This window comes from Arachis stenosperma, chromosome 9, assembly GCF_014773155.1.
Source record: "Arachis stenosperma cultivar V10309 chromosome 9, arast.V10309.gnm1.PFL2, whole genome shotgun sequence".
Taxonomy (NCBI): Eukaryota; Viridiplantae; Streptophyta; class Magnoliopsida; order Fabales; family Fabaceae; genus Arachis; species Arachis stenosperma.
The window spans coordinates 86,231,737-86,242,203 of NC_080385.1; the positions used below are offsets into that span (position 1 = coordinate 86,231,737).

General features: G+C 40.4%; 1 non-coding gene across 1 annotated transcript; it reads left to right on the plus strand.

Annotated features, from left to right (window-relative positions):
• The first annotated feature begins 5,505 nt into the window (after nt 1–5,505).
• On the plus strand, nt 5,506–5,613 carry LOC130953149 (small nucleolar RNA R71). The gene has a single exon (XR_009075322.1). It is a non-coding gene; the product is annotated as a small nucleolar RNA R71 (small nucleolar RNA).
• Nucleotides 5,614–10,467: the final 4,854 nt, after the last annotated feature.

Genomic DNA, 10,467 nt, shown 5'->3' on the forward strand with positions numbered 1-10,467 from the left:
AGAACAAGAATGGTTGTCAGTCACCTTGTTCATGAGTGAGAATGGTGATGGGCGTCAATCATCACCTTCATCATGTTGAAGAACAAGTGATATCTTGGATAAAGAACAAGCGGAATTGAATGGAAGAACAATAGTAACTGCATTAATACTCGAGGTACAGCAGAGCTCCACACCTTAATCTATGGTGTGTAGAAACTCCACCGTTGAAAATACATAAGAACAAGGTCTAGGCATGGCCGAATGGCCAGCCTCCCAAAGGTCTAAGATAGCATAAAACAAAGATAGCTACCCAAAAAGTCTCCCTAATACAATAGTAAAAGGTCCTACTTATAGAAAACTAGTACATAGATGAGTAAATGACATAAAAATCCACTTCCGGGCCCACTTGGTGTGTGCTTGGGCTGAGCAATGAAGCTTTTTCGTGTAGAGACTCTCCTTGGAGTTAAACGCCAGCTTTAGTGCCAGTTTGGGCGTTTAACTCCCAATTAGGTGCCAGTTCCGGCGTTTAACGCTGGAATTTCTTGAGGTGACTTTGAACGCCGGTTTGGGCCATCAAATCTTGGGCAAAGTATGGACTATTATATATTGCTGGAAAGCCCAGGATGTCTACTTTCCAACGCCGTTGAGAGCGCGCCAATTGGGCTTCTGTAGCTCCAGAAAATCCACTTCGAATGCAGGGAGGTCAGAATCCAACAGCATCTGCAGTCCTTTTGAGTCTCTGGATCAGATTTTTGCTCAGGTCCCTCAATTTCAGCCAGAAAATACCTGAAATCACAGAAAAACACACAAACTCATAGTAAAGTCCAGAAAAGTGAAATTTAATTAAAAACTAATAAAAATATAATAAAAACTAACTAAATCATAACAAAAACATACTAAAAACAATGCCAAAAAGTATACAAATTATCCACTCATCACAACACCAAACTTAAATTGTTGCTTGTCCCCAAGCAACTGAAGATCAAATAAGATAAAAAGAAGAGAATATGCAATGAACTCCAAAAACATCTATGAAGATCAGTATTAATTAGATGAGCGGGGCTTTTATCTTTTTGCTTCTGAATAGTTTTGGCATCTCACTCTATCCCTTGTAATTCAGAATGATTGGCTTCCTTAGGAACTTAGAATCCAGATAGTGTTAATGATTCTCCTAGTAAGGTATGATGATTCTTGAACATAGCTATTTATTGAGTCTTGGCTGTGGCCCAAAGCACTCTGTCTTCCAGTATTACCACCGGATACATACATGCCACAGACACATAATTGGGTGAACCTTTTTAGATTGTGACTCAGCTTTGCTAAAGTCCCCAATTAGAGGTGTCCAGGGTTCTTAAGCACACTCTTATTGCCTTGAATCACAACTTTATTTCTTTCTTTTTCTTTCTTTTTTTTTTCCGATTTTTTTTTTTTTCGTTTGCTTTTTCTCTTTTTTTTTTTTGTATTCACTGCTTTTTCTTGCTTCAAGAATCATTTTTAATGATTTTTCAGATCCTCAGTAACATGTTTCCTTTTTCATCATTCTTTCAAGAGCCAACATTCATGAACCACAAGTTCAAAAGACATATGCACTGTTCAAGCATACATTCAGAGAACAAAAGGGTTGCCACCACATCAAAATAATTAAACTATTATAAAATTCAGAATTCATGCAATTCTTCTCCTTTTCAATTAAGAACAATTTTTATTCAAGAAAGGTGATGGATTCATAGGACATTCATAACTTTAAGGCATAGACACTAAGACACTAATGATCACAAGACACAAACATGGATAACATAAAGCATAAAAATCGAAAAACAGAAGGATAAAGAACAAGGAAATCAAGGAACGGGTCCACCTTAGTGATGGCGGCTCTTTCTTGCTCTTGAAGATCCTATGGAGTGCTTGAGCTCCTCAATGTCTCTTCCTTGTCTTTGTTGCTCCTCCCTCATGATTCTTTGGTCTTCTCTAATTTCATGGAGGAGAATGGAGTGTTCTTGATGCTCCACCCTTAGTTGTCCCATGTTGGAACTCAATTCTCCTAGGGAGGTGTTTAGTTGCTCCCAATAGTTTTGTGGAGGAAAGTGCATCCCTTGAGGAATCTCAGGGATCTCTTGGTGAGAGGGGTCTCTTGTGTATTCCATCTTTTTCTTGGTGATGGGCTTGTCCTCATCAATGGGGGTATCTCCCTCTATGTCAACTCCAACTGAATAACAGAGGTGACAGATGAGATGAGGAAAGGCTAACCTTGCCAAAGTGGAGGTCTTGTCCGCCACCTTGTAGAGTTCTTGGGCTATAACCTCATGAACTTCTATTTCTTCTCCAATCATGATGCTATGGATCATGATGGCCCGGTCTATGGTAACTTCGGACCGGTTGCTAGTGGGAATGATTGAGCGTTGTATGAACTCTAACCATCCTCTAGCCACGGGCTTGAGGTCATGCCTTCTTAATTGAACCGGCTTGCCTCTTGAATCTTGCTTCCATCGTGCGCCCTCTTCACATATGGTTGTGAGGACTTGGTCCAACCTTTGATCAAAGTTGACCCTTCTAGTGTAAGGATGCTCATCTCCTTGCATCATAGGCAAGTTGAACGCCACCCTCACACTCTCCGGACTAAAATCCAAGTATTTCCCCGAACCATAGTGAGATAATTCTTTGGATTCGGGTTCACACTTTGGTCATGGTTCTTGGTGATCCATGCATTGGCATAGAACTCTTGAACCATCAAGATTCCGACTTGTTGAATGGGGTTGGTAAGTACTTCCCAACCTCTTCTTCGGATCTCATGGTGGATCTCCGGATATTCACCCTTTTTGAGTGAAAAGGGGACTTCGGGGATCACCTTCTTCAAGGCCACAACTTCATAGAAGTGGACTTGATGCACCCTTGAGAGGAATCTATCCATCTCCCATGACTCGGAGGTGGAAGCCTTTGCCTTCCCTTTCCTCTTTCTAGAGGTTTCTCCGGCCTTGGATGCCATAAACGGTTATGGAAAAATGAAAAAGCAACGCTTTTACCACAACAAACTTAAAATGTTTGCTCGTCCTCGAGCAAAAGAAGAAAGAAGAGAGTAGAAGAAGAAGAAATGAGGAAGATGGGGAAGGTGGTGTGTTCGGCCAAGAAGGGAAAGAAGGGGTGTTTAGGTTGTGTGAAAATGAAGGGTTGAAGAAGGGTATATATAGGAGAGAGGGGGGGTAATGGTTCGGCCATGATGGGTGGGTTTGGGAGGGAAAGTGGTTTGAATTTGAAGGGTGAGGTTGGTGGGGATTTATGAAGGATGGATGTGAGTGGTGAAGAGATAGATGGGATTTGATAGGTGAAGGGTTTTTGGGGAAGAGGTATTGAGGTGATTGGTGAATGGGGGAAGAAGAGAGAAAGTGATGGTGGGGTCCTGTGGGGTCCACAGATCCTTTGGTGTCAAGGAAAAGTCATCCCTGCACCAAATGTTGCTCAAAATCACGTTTTGAGCCATTTCTGGCGTTAAACGCCGGGCTGGTGCCCATTCCTGGCGTTTAACGCCAGGTTGTTGCCCTTTACTGGCGTTTAACGCCAGTCTGGTGCCCCTTTCTGGCGTTAAACGCCCAGAATGGTGCCAGACTGGGCGTTAAACGCCCAACAGCTAGCATTACTGGCGTTTGAACGCCAGCTTCTTCTCCTCCAGGGTGTGTTGTTTTTCATCCTGTTTTTCATTCTGTTTTTGCTTTTTTCATTGTTTTTGTGACTTCTTATGATCATCAACCTACAAAAAAGATAAAATAACAAAAGAAAATAGTTAACTATAAAACATTGGGTTGCCTCCCAACAAGCGCTTCTTTAATGTCATTAGCTTGACAGAGGACTCTCATGGAGCCTCAGAAATGCTCAAAACCGTGTTGGAACCTCCCAACACCAAACTTAGAGTTTGAATGTGGGGGTTCAACACCAAACTTAGAGTTTGGTTGTGGCCTCCCAACACCAAACTTAGAGTTTGACTGTGGGGGCTCTGCTTGGCTCTGTTTTGAGAGAAGCTCTTCATGCTTCCTCTCCATGATGATAGAGGGATGTCCTTGGGCCTTAAACACCAAGGATTCTTCATTCACTTGAATGATCAACTCTCCTCTATCAACATCAATCACAGCCTTTGCTGTGGCTAGGAAGGGTCTGCCAAGGATGATGGATTCATCCATGCACTTCCCAGTCTCTAGGACTATGAAATCAGTAGGGATGTAATGGTCTTCAATCTTCACCAAAACATTCTCTACAAGTCCATGAGCTTGTTTTCTTGAATTGTCTGCCATCTCTAATGAGATTCTTGCAGCTTGCACCTCAAAGATCCCTAATTTCTCCATTACAGAGAGGGGCATGAGGTTTACACTTGACCCTAAGTCACACAAGGCCTTCTTGAAGGTCATGGTGCCTATGGTACAAGGTATAGAAAACTTCCTAGGATCTTGCCTCTTTTGAGGCAGTTTCTGCCTAGACAAGTCATCCAGTTCTTTGGTGAGCAAGGGAGGTTCATCCTCCCAAGTCTCATTTCCAAATAACTTGTCATTTAGCTTCATGATTGCTCCAAGGTATTTAGCAACTTGCTCTTCAGTGACATACTCATCCTCTTCAGAGGAAGAATACTCATCAGAGCTCATGAATGGCAGAAGTAAGTCCAATGGAATCTCTATGGTCTCATTTTGAGCCTCAGATTCCCATTGGAACTCAGAGGAGATTGGTACACGCCCACTGAGGTCTTCCTCAGTGGCGTCCTCCTCCTCTTTTCTCCACATTCGGCCATGGTTATGGCTTTGCACTCTCCTTTTGGATTTTCTTCTGTATTACTTGGGAGAGTACTAGGAGGGAGTTCAGTAACTTTCTTGCTCAGCTGACCCACTTGTCCTTCCAAATTTCTGATGGAGGACCTTGTTTCATTCATGAAACTTTGAGTGGTCTTTATTAGATCAGAGACCGTTGTTGCTAAGTCAGAAGTATTCTGCTTAGAACTCTCTGTCTGTTGCTGAGAAGATGATGGAAAAGGCTTGCTATTGCTAAACCTGTTTCTTCCACCATTATTGTTATTGAAACCTTGTTGAGGTCTCTCTTGATTCTTCCATGAGAGATTTGGGTGATTTCTCCATGAAGAATTATAGGTGTTTCCATAGGGTTCTCCTAGGTAATTCACCTCTTCCATGGAAGGGTTCTCAGGATCATAAGCTTCTTCCTCAGATGAAGCATCCTTAGTACTGTTTGGTGCATTTTGCATTCCAGACAGACTTTGAGAAATCAAATTGACTTGTTGAGTCAATATCTTGTTCTGAGCCAATATGGCATTCAGAGTGTCAATCTCAAGAACTCCTTTCTTCTGACTAGTCCCATTGTTCACAGGATTCCTTTCAGAAGTGTACATGAATTGGTTATTTGCAACCATTTCAATCAATTCTTGAGCTTCTGCAGGCGTCTTTTCAGATGAAGAGATCCTCCAGCAGAGCTATCCAAAGACATCTTGGATAGTTCAGAGAGACCATCATAGAAAATACCTATGATGCTCCATTCAGAAAGCATGTCTGAGGGACATCTTCTGATTAATTGTTTGTATCTTTCCCAAGCTTCATAGAGGGATTCTCCATCCTTCTGTCTGAAGGTTTGGACTTCCACTCTAAGCTTACTCCATCTTTGTGGTGGAAAGAACTTTGCCAAGAAGGCATTGACTAGCTTCTCCCAAGAGTCCAGGCTTTCTTTAGGTTGAGAATCCAACCATATTCTAGCTCTGTCTCTTACAGCAAAAGGGAATAGCATCAGTCTGTAGACCTCAGGGTTAACCCCATTAGTCTTGACTGTGTCACAGATTTGCAAGAATTCAGCTAAGAACTGATGAGGATCTTCCATTGGAAGTCCATGGAACTTGCAATTCTGTTGCATTAGAGAAACTAATTGAGGCTTAAGCTCAAAGTTGTTTGCTCCAATGGCAGGGATAGAGATGCTTCTCCCATAAAAATCAGGAGTAGGTGCAGTGAAGTCACCCAGCACCTTCCTTGCATTGTTGGCATTGTTGTTGTTTTCGGCTGCCATGTGTTCTTCTTCCTTGAAGAATTCGGTCAGGTCCTCTAAAGAGAGTTGTGCTTTAGCTTCTCTTAGCTTTCTCTTCAAGGTCCTTTCGGGTTCAGAATCAGCTTCAACAAGAATGCCTTTGTCTCTGCTCCTGCTCATATGAAAGAGGAGAGAAAAAGAAAATGTGGAATCCTCTATGTCACAGTATAGAGATTCCTTGAAGTGTCAGAGGAAAAGAGAAATAGTAAGAAGAAGGAGAAGAAGAATTCGAACTTTAATTAGATAAGGTTCGAATTGTGCATTTAGAAGGAGTGGTACTCCATAAATAGAAGGATGTGGGAAGGAGGGAAGAGAATTTTCGAATTTCAATTAAAAGATTTTAAAAACATTTTGAAAATTTGATTGATAATTTTCGAAAATTAAAAGTGAAAAAGAAATCAAGTGATTTTTGAAAAAGATTTTGAAATTAGAAATTAAAAAGATTTGATTTGAAAACTATTTTGAAAAAAATGTGATTAAAAAGATTTGATTGAAAAGTTATGGTTTTAAAAAGATATAATTGAGAAGATATGATTTGAAAAACATTTTAAAAAGATTTGTTTTGAAAACAATTTGAAAAGATATGATTTAAAAAGAAATTGATGACTTGCCTAACAAGAAAAGATATGATTCAAACATAAAACCTTCCTCAACAGAAAAGGCAACATACTTGAAATGTTGAATCAAATCATTAATTGATAGTAAGTATCTTTGAAAAAGGAAAGAAATTGATTTTGAAAACATTTGATTGAAAAGATATGATTTGAAAAAGATTTGGTTTTGAAAAACTTTGAAAATTTGAAAAAAATTGATTTGAAAACAAAATCTTCCCCCTAGCACCATCCTGGCGTTAAACGCCCAGAATGGTATACATTCTGGCGTTTAACGCCCAAAATGCTACCTTTTTGGGCGTTAACGCCCAACCAGGTACCCTGGCTGGCGTTTAAACGCCAGTCTGCCTTCTTCACTGGGCATTTTTGAATGCTCAGCTTTTTCCGTATAATTCCTCTGCAGTATGTTCTGAATCTTCAATTCTTTGTATTATTGACTTGAAAAGACACAAATTAAAAATATTTTTGGATTTTTAGTAATCAAAATGCAACAAGAATCAAATAACAATGCATGCAAAACACCAAACTTAGCAGTTTGTGTACTACTGACACTATATGAGACACATAAATACTCAAGCCAAAAGAATTCAAAGATCAAAACAAAGAAATATATGCATGGATTCGAAAAATGTAACAAAAACATGCATTTGACACCAAACTTAAGATGAGACTCTAGACTCAAGCAAGAAACAGCAATATATTTTTTGGTTTTTATGATTTTGTAATTTTTTTTGTGTTTTTTTTTTTCGAAAATTAAGTGGAAAAAGGTATCAAAATTCTTAATGAGAATTCCAGGAATCAGTGCAATGCTAGTCTAAGACTCCGGTCCAGGAATTAGACATGGCTTCACAGCCAGCCAAGCCTTCAAAGAAAGCTTCGGTCCAAAACACTAGACATGACCAAAGGTCAGCCAAGCCTTAGCAGATCACTGCTCCAAAAGCAAAATTGATGAAAATCAACAAGCTCTTGTGGTGATAAGTTGAAACCTCGGTCCAATCAGATTAGACATGGCTTCTCAGCCAGCCAGGTTTCAACAAATCATCATGAAACTCTAGAATTCATCTTCAAGAATTTCGAAAAAAATAAATACCTAATCTAAGCAACAAGATGAACCGTCAGTTGTCCAAACTAGAACAATCCCAGGCATTGTTACCAAAAGCTTGCTCAAAACTTGAACATCCCCGGCAACGGCGCCAAAAACTTGGTGCGCGAAATTGTGAACAATACTTTTCACAACTCTCATAATCCCCGGTAATGGCTCCAAAAACGTGGTAGCTCAATACCATGGCATTACACAACTTCGCACAACTAACCAGCAAGTGCACTGGGTCGTCCAAGTAATACCTTACGTGAGTAAGGGTCGATCCCACGGAGATTGTTAGCATTGAAGCAAGCTATGGTCATCTTGTAAATCTTAGTCAGGCAAACTCAAATGTATATGATGATGAACGAAAATAATATAAAGATAAAGATAGAGATACTTATGCATATCATTGGTGTAAGAGCTTCAGACAAGTGTATGAAGATGCCTTCCCTTCCGTCTCTCTGCTTTCCTACTGCCTTCATCCAATCCTTCTTACTCCTTTCCATGGCAAGCTTGTGTAGGGTTTCACTGTTGTCAGCAGCTACCTCCCATCCTCTCAGTGAAAGCGATTGCATATGTCCTGTCACGGCATAGCAGAATTCAACTGTCGGTTCTCGGTCAGGCCGGAATAATATCCATTGATACTTTTGCGTCTGTCACTAACGCCCTAGCCTGCTAGGAGTTTGAAGCACGTCACAGTCATTCAGTCATTGAATCCTACTCAGAATACCACAGACAAGGTTAGACCTTCCGGATTCTCTTGAATGCTGCCATCAGTTCTTGCCTATACCACGAAGACTCTGATCTCACGGAATGGTTGGCTCGTTTGTCAGGCGAGCACTCGGTTGTCAGGCGATCAACCATGCATCGTGCAATCAGGAATCCAAGAGATATTCACTAAGCCTCAGATGCTTGTAGAACAAGAATGGTTGTCAGTCACCTTGTTCATGAGTGAGAATGGTGATGGGCGTCAATCATCACCTTCATCATGTTGAAGAACAAGTGATATCTTGGATAAAGAACAAGCGGAATTGAATGGAAGAACAATAGTAATTGCATTAATACTCGAGGTACAGCAGAGCTCCACACCTTAATCTATGGTGTGTAGAAACTCCACCGTTGAAAATACATAAGAACAAGGTCTAGGCATGGCCGAATGGCCAGCCTCCCAAAGGTCTAAGATAGCATAAAACAAAGATAGCTACCCAAAAAGTCTCCCTAATACAATAGTAAAAGGTCCTACTTATAGAAAACTAGTACATAGATGAGTAAATGACATAAAAATCCACTTCCGGGCCCACTTGGTGTGTGCTTGGGCTGAGCAATGAAGCTTTTTCGTGTAGAGACTCTCCTTGGAGTTAAACGCCAGCTTTAGTGCCAGTTTGGGCGTTTAACTCCCAATTAGGTGCCAGTTCCGGCGTTTAACGCTGGAATTTCTTGAGGTGACTTTGAACGCCGGTTTGGGCCATCAAATCTTGGGCAAAGTATGGACTATTATATATTGCTGGAAAGCCCAGGATGTCTACTTTCCAAAGCCGTTGAGAGCGCGCCAATTGGGCTTCTGTAGCTCCAGAAAATCCACTTCAAGTGCAGGGAGGTCAGAATCCAACAGCATCTGCAGTCCTTTTGAGTCTCTGGATCAGATTTTTGCTCAGGTCCCTCAATTTCAGCCAGAAAATACCTGAAATCACAGAAAAACACACAAACTCATAGTAAAGTCCAGAAAAGTGAAATTTAATTAAAAACTAATAAAAATATAATAAAAACTAACTAAATCATAACAAAAACATACTAAAAACAATGCCAAAAAGTATACAAATTATCCGCTCATCAGTGTGCTTAAGAGCTCTGGACACCACTAACTGGGACTCTAGCAAAGCTGAGTCACAATCTGAAAAGGTTCACCCAGTTATGTGTCTGTGGCATTTATGTATCTGGTGGTAATACTAGAAAACAAAGTGCTTAGGGCCACAGCCAAGACTCATAAGTAGCTGTGTTCAAGAATCAACATGCTTAACTAGGAAAGTCAATAACACTATCCGAAATTCTAAGTTCCTAGAGAAGCCAATCATTCTAAACTTCAAAGAAAAAAGTGAGATGCCAAAACTGTTCAGAAGCAAAAAGCTACAAGTCCCGCTCATCTAATTATAATTAATATTCATTGATATTCTGGAATTTATATTATATTCTCTTCTTTTTATCCTATTTGATTTTCAGTTGCTTGGGGACAAGCAACAATTTAAGTTTGGTATTGTGATGAGCGGATAATTTATACGCTTTTTGGCATTGTTTTTAGGTAGTTTTTAGTAAGTTCAAGCTACTTTTAGGGATGTTTTCATTAGTTTTTATGTTAAATTCACATTTCTGGACTTTACTATGAGTTTGTGTGTTTTTCTGTGATTTCAGGTAATTTCTGGCTAAAATTGAGGGACTTGAGCAAAACTCTGAAAAAAGGCTGACAAAAAGGACTGCTGATGCTGTTGGAATCTGACCTCCCTGCACTCAAAATGGATTTTCTGGAGCTACAGAACTCCAATTGGCGCGCTCTCAACGGCGTTGGAAAGTAGACATCCAGCGCTTTCCAGCAATATATAATAGTCCATACTTTATTCGGAAATTGATGACGTAACTTGGCGTTGAACGCCAAGTACATGCTGCTGTCTGGAGTTAAACGCCAGAAAAACGTCATGATCCGGAGTTGAACGCCCAAAACACGTCATAGCTTGGAGTTCAACT